At 37.8% G+C, this 14855-nt stretch overlaps 1 long non-coding RNA gene across 1 annotated transcript in view; it reads left to right on the top strand.

The window, feature by feature from the left end:
• Positions 1-14855, top strand: part of LOC138688716 (uncharacterized) — a 114000-nt gene that overhangs the window by 52589 nt on the left and 46556 nt on the right. The window contains exon 4 of the long non-coding RNA XR_011327600.1: positions 932-1118. This is a non-coding gene — a long non-coding RNA (uncharacterized lncRNA). The remainder of the gene's footprint in view (positions 1-931; positions 1119-14855) is intronic.

Raw genomic sequence — 14855 nt, 5'->3', positions numbered from 1 at the left:
TCATAGAATCATAGAGTCATTTAGGTTGGAAAAGACCCTTAAGATGATCGAGTCCAACTGTAAACCTAACACTGCCAAGTCCAGCACTAAACCATGTCCCTAAGCGCCATGTCTACACAACTTTTAAATACCTCCAGGGAAGGTGACTTGTCTTTGCTACATAGTTGCTGCCTTGATCCAATTGCTATTAGTTAAAATATTCAACCCAAATAGTCAGTTTGTGTATAAATATATATATATGTATATATGTTGTATCATAAACCCATGGTGGGGGAAATGGGGATATATGCAAAAATACACATCACCTCTTCTCAATTTTGAAACAGGATATCACAACTTTTTTGTGCAGCAGTCCTGTCCGGAGCGGGACAGCAGGGGTTTCTGTGCATACAGAGCCAAGAGACTGCTAGCTGGCTAGTGTGTGAGAGAATGGGGGCCACTGCCTCTTGGCTGCTTCCTCCTGGACAGGCTGTGGGCTTTGGTGAGAGGCACTGCTCAGCAGGGCCACGAGCCACAGCCCTGCGGGACACAAGAATCTGACTTCTCAGGACTTTCAGGGACTTAGCAAGAGCTTGAAGTCCTGCCTCAGAGAATGGATGCTCCAGTCATTCAGCACACTGCTGGTATCTGGTGCTTACACAAGGCAGGGAGTCCCAGTCCTGATGAAGTTGTCTCCTCACTTGAAGCACGGGCGTTGTATTAAGCACTGACAATGTGGCAGCAACAGTTGCCCTATTTTATTCCTTGCTCCTCACCCCCCACCTTCAGAATAGTGGAGAAAAGACTGGGAAGTTAACTAGGGCAGCTATTTTGCCCACTTGCATAATATTTCACTAGCCACTGTGCAGTCCTCAGCTTTTCTATATTGTATTTGTACTAATGGAACATTGACAGAAAACTGAGCTGGTTATTTGTTCTTTTTATTCTGTAGATGAGACATTTCTCAGTCATGACTTCTGAAGACTTTACAGCCTTAGCGCGCTCCTAAGACACAGAGCCTTCTAAGATCCAAGGACATCATCTTACCTGTCTTTTACCCTTTTTTGGAAGCATCTAAAGAAAAACTGGGTTTTATGAAGGTATATGAAGATATCTTCTGATATATGAAGAATTGACAGGTATGTAAAAGCCCTCTGTTAGATTTTCCATGCAAGTCTGCTTTGTTCACGAACTGCATACTTTATCGTTTGACTTTTACACTCTGTTGTAATGACTCTTTCCATCTGAGTGCATCGTACTGTAGAAAGCTAATTGACTTTGACTTCTCTGCTTCTGTTCTCAGTGGGATAATGCCAGTTGTAATTCTTTTATTGATTGTTTAGAGCAATTAGCGGAAAACAAATTTCTCCAAAGAACAGATAATTTGGTTTTGTTGCTCTCTACCATTAAAGCTAAACAATTTGTTATCTGAAAAAAAATTAATAGGAAACACATTCCATCTGTTTATTAGCTGAAGAGAGACAGGTTACCTCATCATTAATGTCATCGGTAATTAGCGCTCTTGTGCTGCCACCATCTGCACCAGTGGCTGGCAATCTGTCAGCAGCTTCAAATGCCAGGGCTGATTGTGTTTATCTGTGCCAAACAATGGGCAGACCGTATGTGATTCTGAAATTTGTAAACAGTAGTTGGCTAATGTAATTTAACTAGGCAGTTTAGTTATATGTGTGACTGCTACCCTGGGAAGGACATGAGACTTTAAACCTCCAGGGCAATTCCCAGTCATTGGGTCACCAGCACCAGGCTCAGAATGCCACTCTCAATTAATCAGATTTCTGATGGTCACAACTGTTTTTTGTTTCCATTCGGGATGAGGTCTGGAAAGGTGCTGCGGTCAGAGTGGCAGGACCTGTGCTCACATTCCATCAGCATCACTGCCCTCCACGATAACCGGCAGATAAATCCTGACATGTCTCACAGAGGCCTCATTAATCGGATAGGCTTCTTAGTTGTTATATAGTAGGTAATTTCTTGTTCTATTCCAGATTGAAAAGAATGGATTTTATTTTACACTGGGTGAAGTTTCTCCAAATTAAAAAAAAAAAGCCAGGGAAAAAGGAAGTAGTTCTGTAATATTTAGGTACTAATCTTAGTGTTTTACTGACTTTTTGCTCTGTTATTCTTGATCTAAAAAAATACATCAAACTTGAGTTTTATTTTCTTGTTTTATTTTGAGCAGAAAAATATCTGAAAATTCTGACTGCCTAATAAAATAGCTTCTGAGGGTCAGAGACTCTTGAGATCACACACAAAGGGATTTGAAAGCTTATGTAAGAATACGTTTGTAGTGGTGGAGAGCTGTCTGCCATGCTTAAATTTGTGAAATTTGTGTTATAGTTACTATACAGTAAATGATTATACATGTAAGTGGTTAATGAGTTACTTGTTTAGTAATTTTTCATTGGTACTATCCTGTTCTATACATTCAGTCATGTGAATAATATATACAAGTACAGGTGGAAGTTAAATGCTTTCTTTGGCACATGGTTTTGAAGCCTACATGAATGTGTATTACTTCAAGTATCATATCATGGAATATTACGATTAGTGAATATCTATTAATAGTGCTTATTGCTAATACCTGAACATTTTCCTCTCCAGGGCTACTGGAGCAGAAAGCTATTAAAAATGCGAGGTCCCGCTGGCATTGTAGAAAAATCCATTTCATAGTTGTATGGTAGCATACAATTTCCAAGGGACTGCTAGATATTTGTATTTGATGCATGAAGCCTAAGTATGTTCAGGGAGTAATCTCTTTTTCTGATGTGAGAACATGGAGCTGCCATTGAAAACTGAATCTCATTCAAAGGTGAGAGGAATCATGAATTTCAGAGAGCCCAGTATAATGCATTTCTAAAGATCTGGTGTTAGCAAGAGGTGCAGTTGGATTAGTTGGTCTCTAAAAAATGACTAGGAATAGACCATTAGAGGCACTAGCAAAATAGGGAAGAGTATGAAGCATACTAAGAAAGCTATAATGTTTCAATATATTAAGTCCCTCTTGTGGGAAAGGGTCTGTGTGTGTGTGTGTGTGTATATATGTATATATAGATACATAATTTGGAAGGTGAATAATGTAAGGAAAGCGATATTGTAACGAACGAGAAAGTAGAGTATTTTATGACTTAATATTTGAAAATGTTTATTTACAAAAGGTAGTTTGGACTTGTGGACTGATCCAAAGCAACCTGAATTGAAATACTCATTTGGGTTTCAATAGGTTTTAGGTCCAGCCCATCTTTCCCAATGCTTATTGGGTAAATTTACTGCATGCAAATTTTTACAGTATTTGCTGCCTTCACATACTGTAAGAAATTGTCTGTCCTAATGAGTGTACACTAAAGATGGAATAAATGTGGCATGAAAAAATCAGGTGTTTAATATTCAATAGGAATAGCAATATGGTATATAAGAATCTTTTGTTCTTCCATTTACTTTTGAGTCATTTCAGTAATTCATTTATGTGGCATGCCAATTTGCATATTATAGAATATAATTTAAAAGATACATATCTGTTTATCCTGAGGTACGGTGGATCAATACAGAAAACAAAGTAATTTTAGCTTTGGGATTAGAGGAGGAAAAAGAGGTTTTAATAGCAGTGTAGGGATGTTCTAGAATTTAGTTGTAACCCCTCTGCCACTTTTCTACACATAAAATAGAAAAACATTACAGATACTAAAATTAAATGTGATGCCAATACTGTAAATCCAGTGTAAGGGTTTATTGTATCACTGAGCTCTTTAAAATGTTAACATTCCTTGGCTTCATTTAGAAGCATTAACTAATTCCAGGTGAGTCACCTCAGACAACAAAGCCCACTGTTGGTAGACATCCATCACACAGAGCATGAGGTAACAATTCTCCAGGGGCAAGTGTAGATGTGAGAATATTTTGTTATGCTGTGGTGACTAACATTCCTTTATTTCTCATTAGTTTATACTGTACTCTGTTATATAAAAACTAATTTCTGTTAGCTTCTACATTCAGTTAATGTACACACATCATTTAATGAACATAATATACCTTAAAATATTAAATTACAGCCTTTCTGCCCCCCAGGTAGACTGCCAGACATGGTGGTATAAATTAATATGTAGTGCTGCAAAGCTAAAAAATTCCATTTAGCAAAGAAGACTGAAAGCAGCTCCCAGAGGCAGGGCTGGAACCTTCTGCTGTAGACCACTGAAATCAATGGAAAGACTTACACTGACTTCATTAATTGCTAAAATAAGGGTGGGGATGGAAGACAAAGATCTTTGGAGAACAAATTAGGGAAGCAGGTTATATTTCTCCATTAGCAGTCGAAGTTTTTCTTAGAGATAAGTAAGCATTCAGTCACAGGTTGCCTAAATAACTATTCTAAGGTATTTCTAAGTGGCTCTTTGCATATCAGTATGATTTAGCTGTTTTCAGGTATAAAATGCATCCATTGTTTTTACTTGAGCTAAAGAGGAAAGCTTAGCGTTATCATTATCATCACAAGCAATGGGAGTCATGAGTTGAAATGCAGGTGGCTAAAGTCACCTCAGATGCTCACAAGTATTTGGCCTGGCCTATGACGGCCATGTCAAAATTGTGCTACCTGGCAGAATTGAAGACAATGGGAAATGAGCAGTCCCTATAGACCTTGCTCTCTGCTGTCCTTTTTATGTTACTTGCACTATAATGCCACTGTTTTAGAAAGATCAGGAAGAAATGGAATTTAGACTAAAGGAAGCAAGATTTTAAAAAAACCAAACCCAAACAGAAGGAATAAAGACTAAAAATAGGGAATCTAGAACTCAGCTCTAATCCCAGAAATTATATGATTTCTGTTTGCAGACTAGCATTCATTATGATGAAGTCAACTACTTCTGTTGCTTAGGTCTTTTATTAATCGGTCACATGGCAGCTGTGAAAAGGCCAATGTTTTGTTTTAGCCAAAATGCATTCACAAGATCAAACTGAGTTCACTTTTTTTTAAATTCCTGTAAAGCAGCATATTATGCCTCTGATATTGAATCTTCTCCTTTTCACTCAGGCCAAATTTTCATATATTATTTTTCAAAACACCTGTTGAGTTGGGATAGAAGAAACTAAGCAACTTGCGACATCATTTTTAATTTAGAAAAATATGATGTAATCATAGAAGACTATTATAAATTGTTTCTTCATTGTAAATAATATACATACAGATAATGAATAATTGCAGGCAAAGATCAATTAAGAAAGGTTGTCTTAAATGTGACATTTTATTTGTCTCTATGATTATCACTGGTCAAATGCAATTACGTACTTGTCAAATTGCAGCTCTGGAAAGATGAGTTAAATGTCACTGTAAATTGCAGGTTTTAAAAAAAGTAAGTAATATATATTTCTTGACTATTTTTAGGGTTGGGTTTTTTTGTCTGATGATACAACCAGAGCATAAAGCAATCAGAGCTGACTCAAAACACACTCAAAATATGCATATAATTTTACTAAGCCTTGGACCTAACTGTAGGAGCAGAAATGTCTTAGCATAGTTGGCAGTCTTAAGTAGATGCAATGCCACAGCAAAAATACTACTGCTTCTGACAAATGGGCAAAGTGTTGTCAAATAACTTCACTGAGTGCTCCTAGTAACTATGAGAGCTCCATCACAGGCAGACGAAATCTGGGATCTAACTGTTAATATCTATATTAACAGAGGCTAAGACACAGGATGGCTTCTTGCATGAGTAAATGATCAGCGAAGTAGGAATTTGGGCCTTTTAAAAAACATCTTTCTTTGTGACAATCTAGTTAGATTGTTGCAAGAAGGATATTTTTAATTTCTGATTATGCACTGATACTAGGTCTCAGTGTAATGATCTGCTACTGAATTTCACTTCCAAAGTACAGTAGGTAGGTGTATATATGGGTGTGTACTAATAACTTTCCTGATTATCAGTCAGAATTTGCCAGTGATGAAAGAAAATTTTCAGACCTTTCTCATTCTTTTTATAGTGGGACAACTTCATGCAGCTTTTGGCATGCTTCACTGCTCTAAGAAACATAGCACTTCTGAATTTTCAGGTGATTTATTTTTAATTTCAACCCCCTCCTCCTTTGCCCTATGGATTTTGTGCAGTACAGCCAGAGCCAAGAGGAATGTAAAGCTGTAATTTTGTTGAAGTATTGCAGTGATGTGAACCTACTCCTCAAGAGTCCCATCCTTGGTAACATTATTTGAATTTTGCTTTAGAGAACATAGCAGGATGGGCAATATCCTGTCTTTATGAGTGTGAATGCACAAGCACGTGCTCAGAATCATCACACCACTAGATGTTAAGAAGAATATCTGTAGGCATCAGGTTTACTTGCCAGGTTGCAAGGTATCAGAGCATTTGGGAATCATTTTAGTTGACAGACTCTTTCTGACTATTTCTGGATGTGTTCCCTCACCGTTATAGATATGAGACTAAGCATCCTGCATGATCTATGAATGGAGAGCTCTTGACAAAAAAATTAGGCAATATTCCTAACAGTGAAGACCAACTCCCAACTTTTTAGCCTTTTTTTTTCCTCCCAGTTTCCCCCCCGCCCTCCACAGCTTTTCTTCATTGTGTGCTGTTGTTGGATACATCTTCTTCAGATTTATTGTACCAACAGTCAAGTTTTGAGATTCTTTTGAGGCGTGCTGGCACTGGCATTTTCAATCTGTAAAGCTGTCCTGAACACTTCAACATAAACCTCTTCTGGCAGTGCTGCGAGCAGTGCATCAGTGGTGGGTATCAGATCTGAGCTAATGCAGGTCAGATTTCATGGTGCCTGCTGATATTTATGGGGATGGAAAAAATAAAACGGATTTGCCCAGAATGTTGTAGCCTATTTGAAATGCAAGTAAAGGGGTCATGAATCTGAATCCCTCATCTATCATAGCTGCTGGAGGTAGAGTGTGGCTGGGACAAAGCCAACCCTATGCATCAGAGCTAAGCTGTGAGCTAAGGAAAAGAGGTTTAGTAAGAATGATCATTGATAGAAATCCACTGAAGTGAGTAGAAGTGTATTTGCCTACTGATATGATCCTGCTGCAAGCTTACTTTTCACCTCCTTTGACCACAAACTGTGAAGCTTCACTCTCTTTCTCCCCTTCATATCATGAAGCATCTCATGTTGAAGAGGGAACACAAATTGTACCCCACACCAAAGAAGAAAACTTGTAGAAGAAATGTCCTCCAACTTCTTTCAACCTTTTTTCTGCTGGGAAAGGTTGGCTGACAGGGATATTAGATACATCCCATTGATTATCTCACCACTAGTGTTGACATGTGAGCTGAGAAAATGAGCAGGGGTTTTTTACTTTTCTTTAAATGTTTGGATCATGACAATTTGATTTTGTGTACAGATCACTCTTTAGTAAATGTAGCCACACCTAAAATACGCTGCTTTGGTATGAGTCAGAGCTGTGTCCTGGAGCCAGAATAAACTTGCCTCAGGTCCTGATGGACCTGAATTGACAACCATCAGGCACTCACTTTATTGACATCTGTGGTAGGATAGAGAACTGCTTCTTATTTTTGCTGACTCTGTTACTTCAAATAATAAAATTTAGAACATCACAAGCACTCCTCAGTGATAAAAGGACAGTTTCTTTTGGCTCATATCCTTTGAGATGGAATGAGTTTTGAACATCAACTTGTGGTGTACAGTTTCACAAGTGCAAGTTGTGGAAGATTTCACAAAATTCTTTGCACAAATATGCATGCTTACTTTTGAATCTTAGACTTAAAACTCAGTATGGATTATTTTCAATTAGGTATCTAAGCTTTGAGAATGCTTTTTTTAAATGGGGTTAATCTGATACAGGAAAAGAGGATAACTTTTCCATCTAGATGCATAGATTGCATATGCAAACAGGAACAGAAATTGCCTACAGAGCCTTCATGCTTCAGGTGTACTGTGTGATTATTTTTATATTCAGCCATGAACACATTCTGTGATAATATTCCACTCCTTTTGTTTTACAGTATCGAATGAAGACTAAGACATTAAAAGCAGGGTGAAAGAAATGAAAAAATGTCAGTAAAAGCAGCTGATGAAAACCTTATTAAAAGCTATGCATGTCAGGCTGTGATCCTTCTGTAATGTATATGTTTGTAATAACAGCTCTGAATTCTGCAGGGACCTATAAGTAATGAAGAAAATTGGTCAAGCAAAAAAAGAAGTTATTGGAAACTTGAGTGCTGTTGAGTCCCATAATATGCAAACTGTGCATCTGCATAAAATAAACCTGTGCCCTGCTGATAGGTTTTATATTGTTCCCCTTGTATACATCAATTTGTTTGCTGGGTTGAGTTTACTCCAGTAAATGTTTTATAGTGAGAATTATGTCCCCAATTTCCATGAGTAGTCAACATTCATTGTCAATTTAATATAAATAACAAGGCAAAATGTAAAACTGAACAGGACAGAGAGTGTCTCCAAGGAGAAAGTTGCCCTCTTACCTAGAATGAAAAGCTTCTGGTGTTAATATATCGCTCCCAGCTGAGGAACAGAATAACGAGGGGAGAGAAGAGAATGATCAAAGCATTGCAGATATTCTGGGAAGCAAGCTAAAGTGTGGAATCAAGTCAAAGGACACCAATATGAAGAGTCAGGCTTTACAAAAGACAAAAAAAGAAGGAAAACAAAACCAACAAACTGTAGTGAAGGGAAACTACTTATTTGCCTGGAAAGACAGACACTAAAGAGGCAGGAATAGAGTCTGAAATGGGAAAAGAAACAAAACCTATTGACTTGGAACAAAAGTTGCACAGAAGTTGTAATGTACCAGAGTACCAAAAATTATGTGTTTGAAACCCTTACAGTAATGTGAATGAAGACTAAAAGGAAACACCTTGTGCTCAGCAAGGTTTTGAGATGGGAGAAGCATGTCTTGCCAGGAAAGCCTTAGGCTCTGTCTTGGTTTCTTTCTTGGTTCTACTCTGTCAGAAAAAGGTTGATCTGAGGGAGCTGCCTTGAGTAAACCTGATGACAGTAAGCTGGTGGAAATTATGAAGCTAGAGAAGTGAAAGCAAGTGAAAAGTTCAGTATTTCCTTGCCTATGGGAATATGGAATGGTAGAAGGCAGGAGGGAAGGGGTGATGTGGGAGAGTAGGTTAATAGATTACAAAGATGGTGGTCTGTTGGAGGAAGTAGCGTTCATTCCTTTAGATGCATTGCTTGTCATGGTGAATACAATGCCTGTCAGATGCCTGTAAATGTGGTCTTGAATTGCAGTCCTGAATTTCAGCCACGGACTTTTAGTAAATACTTTTGAAAACATGGTGTTAGAGGATCTGCCTCCACAGAACTCACTTTCCAATAAGTAGACTTTATGGGACGTACTCTGGGGGAAGATGATTTAGGTACTCAATAATCTTTCTTCTTCTGCCCTGTGGAGAAATCTTCAGACTGGCCAGCAGGCCCAGAATCAAGGAGGGTTCTAGGCTGCTGCTGGAGAGATGATGAGTACTGGAATTTCTTTTTCGTCCTGCCATCATCAATATCAGCTATTTGTTTGTTTCTCAACCCATGCAAGGTACTTCTTTAGTATTAGAGTTGAGAATTAATACATACATCCCTTTTGAAACATTAACAGGTTTTACAGAAAATGATAAATTAGCAAATCAGATCAAATTTTAATTCAGTATTAACTATAAACTTGAAATCAGACTGACATTCAAATGTAACTTAGCTTCCTATGCATCAATACATTTGGAATAGGCTGGGGATATGCACTGAAGTTTCAGCTGATCACATAAGAAGAGAGAAAGGGCTGCTCTTGTATGGGACTCGCCTTATCTGCTGTTGGCCATCTGAGGGCTGGGTGTCTAAAGCAAGCAAGTTACCTAAGATCATCTTGTGGTTACCAGAGAGACCCAGGACAGCTCCATTCCATTTATCTTATGGTATCAAAATAATCTTTGCACCTTACAGTATGAGGTGGAGTTCAAGTCTTTGTACAGCCTGAATGGTTTATGAAAGACAGGTTCACTGTGAATTCCCAGGAAAAAACAGAACTGCTTGTATGAGAGCTTTTCCTCAGGTTTGTTCAAGTATTAAGTCAAAAACTACAATCTGTTTGGCTTCAAGATGAAGAGAAGCAATATTTACACAACTATGCCCAAGTACATGACATAAAATGCAGGTATACTATTTATTTTCTGGCCTATATAAAGAAAAATGTCAAACAAAAAAAATCTATTCTTTAGAGTGACAGGCAAATTCTCAGTGTAATTCCATTTAAAATTCAAGTGTCCTCTGTTTTTAAATATTAGTTTGACAGACAACAAACAAGAAATCTTAAAGCTGGTAAATACTAAAAAGGAGAAAATGTGTCCATATCCCTGAAAACTTTGCAGCTGACTTTCAGAGTACACAGCCACTTCTGTAACTGTGGATATTACCAGCTGCATCTCCAATTTATTGAGCTGCTTTATTTTCAGATGTAGCAGTGGAATAATGTGTAAACTTATTTCTACTTGATAACATCCTTGAAAGAAATCTCCCAGAAAACACGAAAGACCATTGAAAGAAGAAACACTCTTCAAGTTACTCCAACTAAAAGAATATTGGTTTAAATATGCTGTATGCAGGCACCATTACTTGAACATAGGTTTTATTGCACAATAGAGCTGATAGCGATGATACATCTTCCCCCTAAACTTGTCACTCCTCCAGGTAGCAATACTTAAGTAGGCACAGTATGTCACATTTTATGGCTAGGAGAATGCCCAGGACACCAAGTCAATCTCTTTCCATTTGGTGTCTTGCATCAGTGAAATAAATACTGATTTAACAGCTGTCACAGACTCCACTGCACACATCACCTGAAGATATGATGTATTAAGAGATCATGCTAGGGTGGTACATCAAAATAAAGGGAACTGTTTTTTTGCAGTAGGCTGGACACAGTGGGCAAGTAGAGTATGCTTCACAAAATAGCATTAATTGGTTTGTCCATAAAGGACAAGAATAAATAAAAGCCATTAAGTTTCATCTGTGTGTAGTATCAGGGTACATGCCACAATTGTAAACTGTGAAAATTAAGTCTTCTTTCCTTTATTTATTCTACTTGTCTCAGGGTTAATCAGCTGTAGCACCAAACTAACTCCTTTCAGTCTTGCACAACAGCCTATAATATATCACAGAATTAGGTTCACAGGTGGCTTGTTGTCAGTGAGGCAAGAAGTTCAGCTTAAGAAAGTATAACATAGAGGTTTATTTTGTATTCCCTTAACAACTGTATAGTATGCAGAAACATGCAAATAGTTGAGTTCAAATGGCTGTTAACATTCTTCTTGAGTACTGATATAATAAGGAAGTAATGCCATAAAAGTTCACAGTAAAAAGGTACATTACATTCTCTTGGTAGTAGAGTCTTAATTTGTTAGCCACAAAGGCACTGGGATGGGAGGCTAGAGTACAGTTTAAATGGATACCAATGCACGTACAGCCAAAGGAAAAGTACACATTAAAATAATGATTTCCAAATTTTTTTTTTTTTTTTTGACAAACAGAGCATGCTCAGCCTGAACCACGTTCTTACAACCCATGATGCACAGTATCAGGTGAACACATAGTTTAATGTTTTCCAGCACACCAGTTAGAGATGATTGGCCAGGCTGACACATACATCAGTTTTCCCTGAAACAGAATTTGGGAATGAATACCTAAAAATACCTACTCTTCTATTAGCCTGGTTTTTGTCTATAGCCCTTGTCAAACTCTTCTTTTAAATTTGAGATAATTCTTGATGAACTTTAATTTTTAATGAATTTTAATTTTTTTTTTCCTCTGTAAGCATTTATAATCCATGTTTCCCTTCACCCAGGATGGGAGAGGGCCCATCATCTGTACCAAGAAGAGAAGAAATAAGAAGAAACTGAGCGCCAAATTAAACTGAAACTAAGCAGGTGCAGTTTCACTGAAGTAAAGAGTGAAACCTGCCGTCGCATTTATTTAGCCAATATAGCTCAGTTAAAGCTTAATGCAAGAGCCTGCATAGCTATATGATTGGGCAAAGTTACCCATCCATGGTATGTCATCTCAGGCATGAAGCCCTATGACAACCTGTGCCTACTCAATGGCTGTTTCATCCTCCTGTCTGCTAATAATATTTCCATATAGTATTGGTTTATTCCCATTTCCAGTCCCAAATTCCTACCTCTTTTCTACTGTCCTGATGTTACAGTTCCCCTGTACCAATTTATCCTATTTTTTTTCTCTTCTGCTCTTACCCTCTACTCTACTTCCAGCAGACATTGCTGTGTTGAATCTTGCTTGTTTGTCTGGGGAGCAGAGGATGAAGAGCCTTAATTCAGTGGTGTCATATCTGAGATCTGCGAAGGCGGTCTGGGATTAGTGATCTTAAGGTGAAATGTGTAGTGGCACAAATGCAAGAACTTTGATGCTCTCTTCACCATATGTCTGTAAATATCTATAGTGTGTGCTGCTTTGACTTAAAATATTTTTGAAAGTTAAATCTTCAATTTTCAGTTCCAAAAATTGTAACAACTGGCAACAGATATCGAAAAGTGGCCTCAAAAGAATAAATGTGCTTTGACATATTTCTTTGTTCTTTTAAAGTAAATGAAACAATTAGTCCAAATGAAGCACTTCATCACTGAAACCCAGAGGAATTTCTTGGCTGCTGACAGATTATGAATAATAATAAAAGAAGAGAGTGCAGAAAGGAAGGAGGGGTCATGAGAGTAGATAATCTATGGGTGACGAACAAAAGCCAATTTCAAGGACTCTTGAGCTGGGTTAACTTCTGCTGAAATGTTCAGTTTCTGTTTCGAAGTGTTCAGTAAGCCAAAAGTGTTACAGTGGATTGTATAAGCTTCTGCAAAGTGCTCTGTGCACTCATTTTATTTCCATCTTAAATAACTGATTATCCTCCAGTTTCATGTAAAACACTGTCAGTGGAGATCTTTATTTCTATTAGTAGAAATCATGTTCACTTGCAAATGTAGCTTGAATCGCATAAGGACAAGCTGAGCTTTCTACTTTTCTGCTTTCTGTTAAACCCTATTTTATTTTGCAATTGTCTTGCCCATCTCCACCACATTTTTCTGTTTGCTTACCTTTCTATCCTGTCTGTCTGCAGTTGCTTAGGGCACAGGCTCTGTCATTGTTGCTGTAGGTCATGCTCACTTTATCTGAAGTCTTTCACTGAACAGGGCCTTCATTCCTGAGGGATGTGACAAGGCACTACATTAACATACAAGCCATGTATATGTGCACGTGTTTGTGTATTGAAATCAGTCAGGATCTATGTGAAATCTCAGTATTATCTGATGGCACTTACACTCTTCTCACCACGGAAGAAAAATGTCTGCCTTTAAAATCCAGGGATTCATGGACGTGTTGAGGTAGCTGTTCAGCTTCAGAAGTGAACAATATTTTAAGTAAAATCTTTATCTTGTAGAAGAAGATGCTGAAATACAATTAAGTGGCTTTGCATCCAGAACATTTCATGAAGAACGGAACAGAAGTACCAATGTGGTCCTTCAACAATTTCTATTTCCTATTTTAGAAGTCTATACATTTTACGCAAGCTCTTAAATCAGGTATAGTTTGATGAGATGCGGTTATCACGGATTAAAAATTCATCTGAAAACAAAAGAGCAGATCTATTTTGCTACCATGCACCTCATGTAGTGGACATAAAACACAATTCTTCATTCTTTCTACACACTCTAAAACTGTGTCCTTGGTGCTTAAGACTTAAACAGGGCCGCACAAGAAAGCACCATGGTTTGACATACAGGAAAGGGGGAAAGAGAGTGTACTACTGTTCAGCTGTATTTTTGTCCATCCTTATGAGCTGATTTTGGTTTGCACAGATCAGGGGGAGTCTCAGGACAGTGTCTACACTTGTCACTAGTTTGTATTTTAGGGGATAGTTGTGTGGCTGAGTAGCACAATAATGCGGTTTGTAGACTCAGTTACTCTGCCGCTGAGCATGCCCAAATGGTTTCGAACCTGCTCACAGAAATAGGTCAGACTATGCCAGAAAGTCCCAATATTTCAAAGATACAAGTGTGTTGGTTTACTGTAAAGCTCCCTAAGGTTATTTTGTTACCTATTACAAAATTATATCCTAGGTAATGCTGTGTGAAGTGTCCCTAAGATCTGCTACACCCGTCACCCATCAGATGCTGCAGGCCAAAACCACTGCTTTTGTAACTCCATTGACTTCAGAAGTTTGCAGGAGGGAAGAGTGGTCCATTTTAACTAACTATAATACACTGTTCTTTGCAACTTCCCAGGTGTATAATTCTTATAGCCTTCTTTCATAGAGTAAAGGAGATTAATTTTAGAAACAGTAGATTTTACAGATCCCAGGATATTTGCCCTAACCATTATTTTGCTTTGAGTAAGTAGGCTCTCTGGCTTACTTTCACTTTTGGGGAATTATATCACAGACATATTAACAGCTATACCCCAGTTAAAGTGTGTACCACTAGGGATTGTCTTCAAGCCTAGTAAGTTTGCTATTATTTCCTATCTTAAAATCTGTGCTAAGTAATAAAAATTTAAAAAAAAAAAAAAAAAAAAAGGTTGAGGTCACACTGCAGCTGCAGTCTCTTTGAGAATTCAGAAGGAAAACACAAGCTAATCTATACAAAAATAACACCTGAAAAAGACACTTGAATAATCTTGGACATAAAAGAAAATGTTAAAAGCCCCACAGTCTCAGCAGCTTTAATAATATCTTAGAGTTGTAATCACCTTTCCTGGTGATGGGCAAACAGAAGGATGTTTTGTTGGAACCTGGTCCTGTTCTGGGAAGTCCATAAATCCATTTTTAGTTATATGCATATGATTAAGTCCTATTCCTGTCATGGCCAGTTCAAAGT

The sequence above is a fragment of the Haliaeetus albicilla genome, chromosome 1 (genome assembly GCF_947461875.1).
Source record: "Haliaeetus albicilla chromosome 1, bHalAlb1.1, whole genome shotgun sequence".
Taxonomy (NCBI): domain Eukaryota; kingdom Metazoa; phylum Chordata; class Aves; order Accipitriformes; family Accipitridae; genus Haliaeetus; species Haliaeetus albicilla.
Note: the sequence above shows the minus strand (reverse complement) of the source record. Positions and strands in the feature narration are given on the sequence as shown.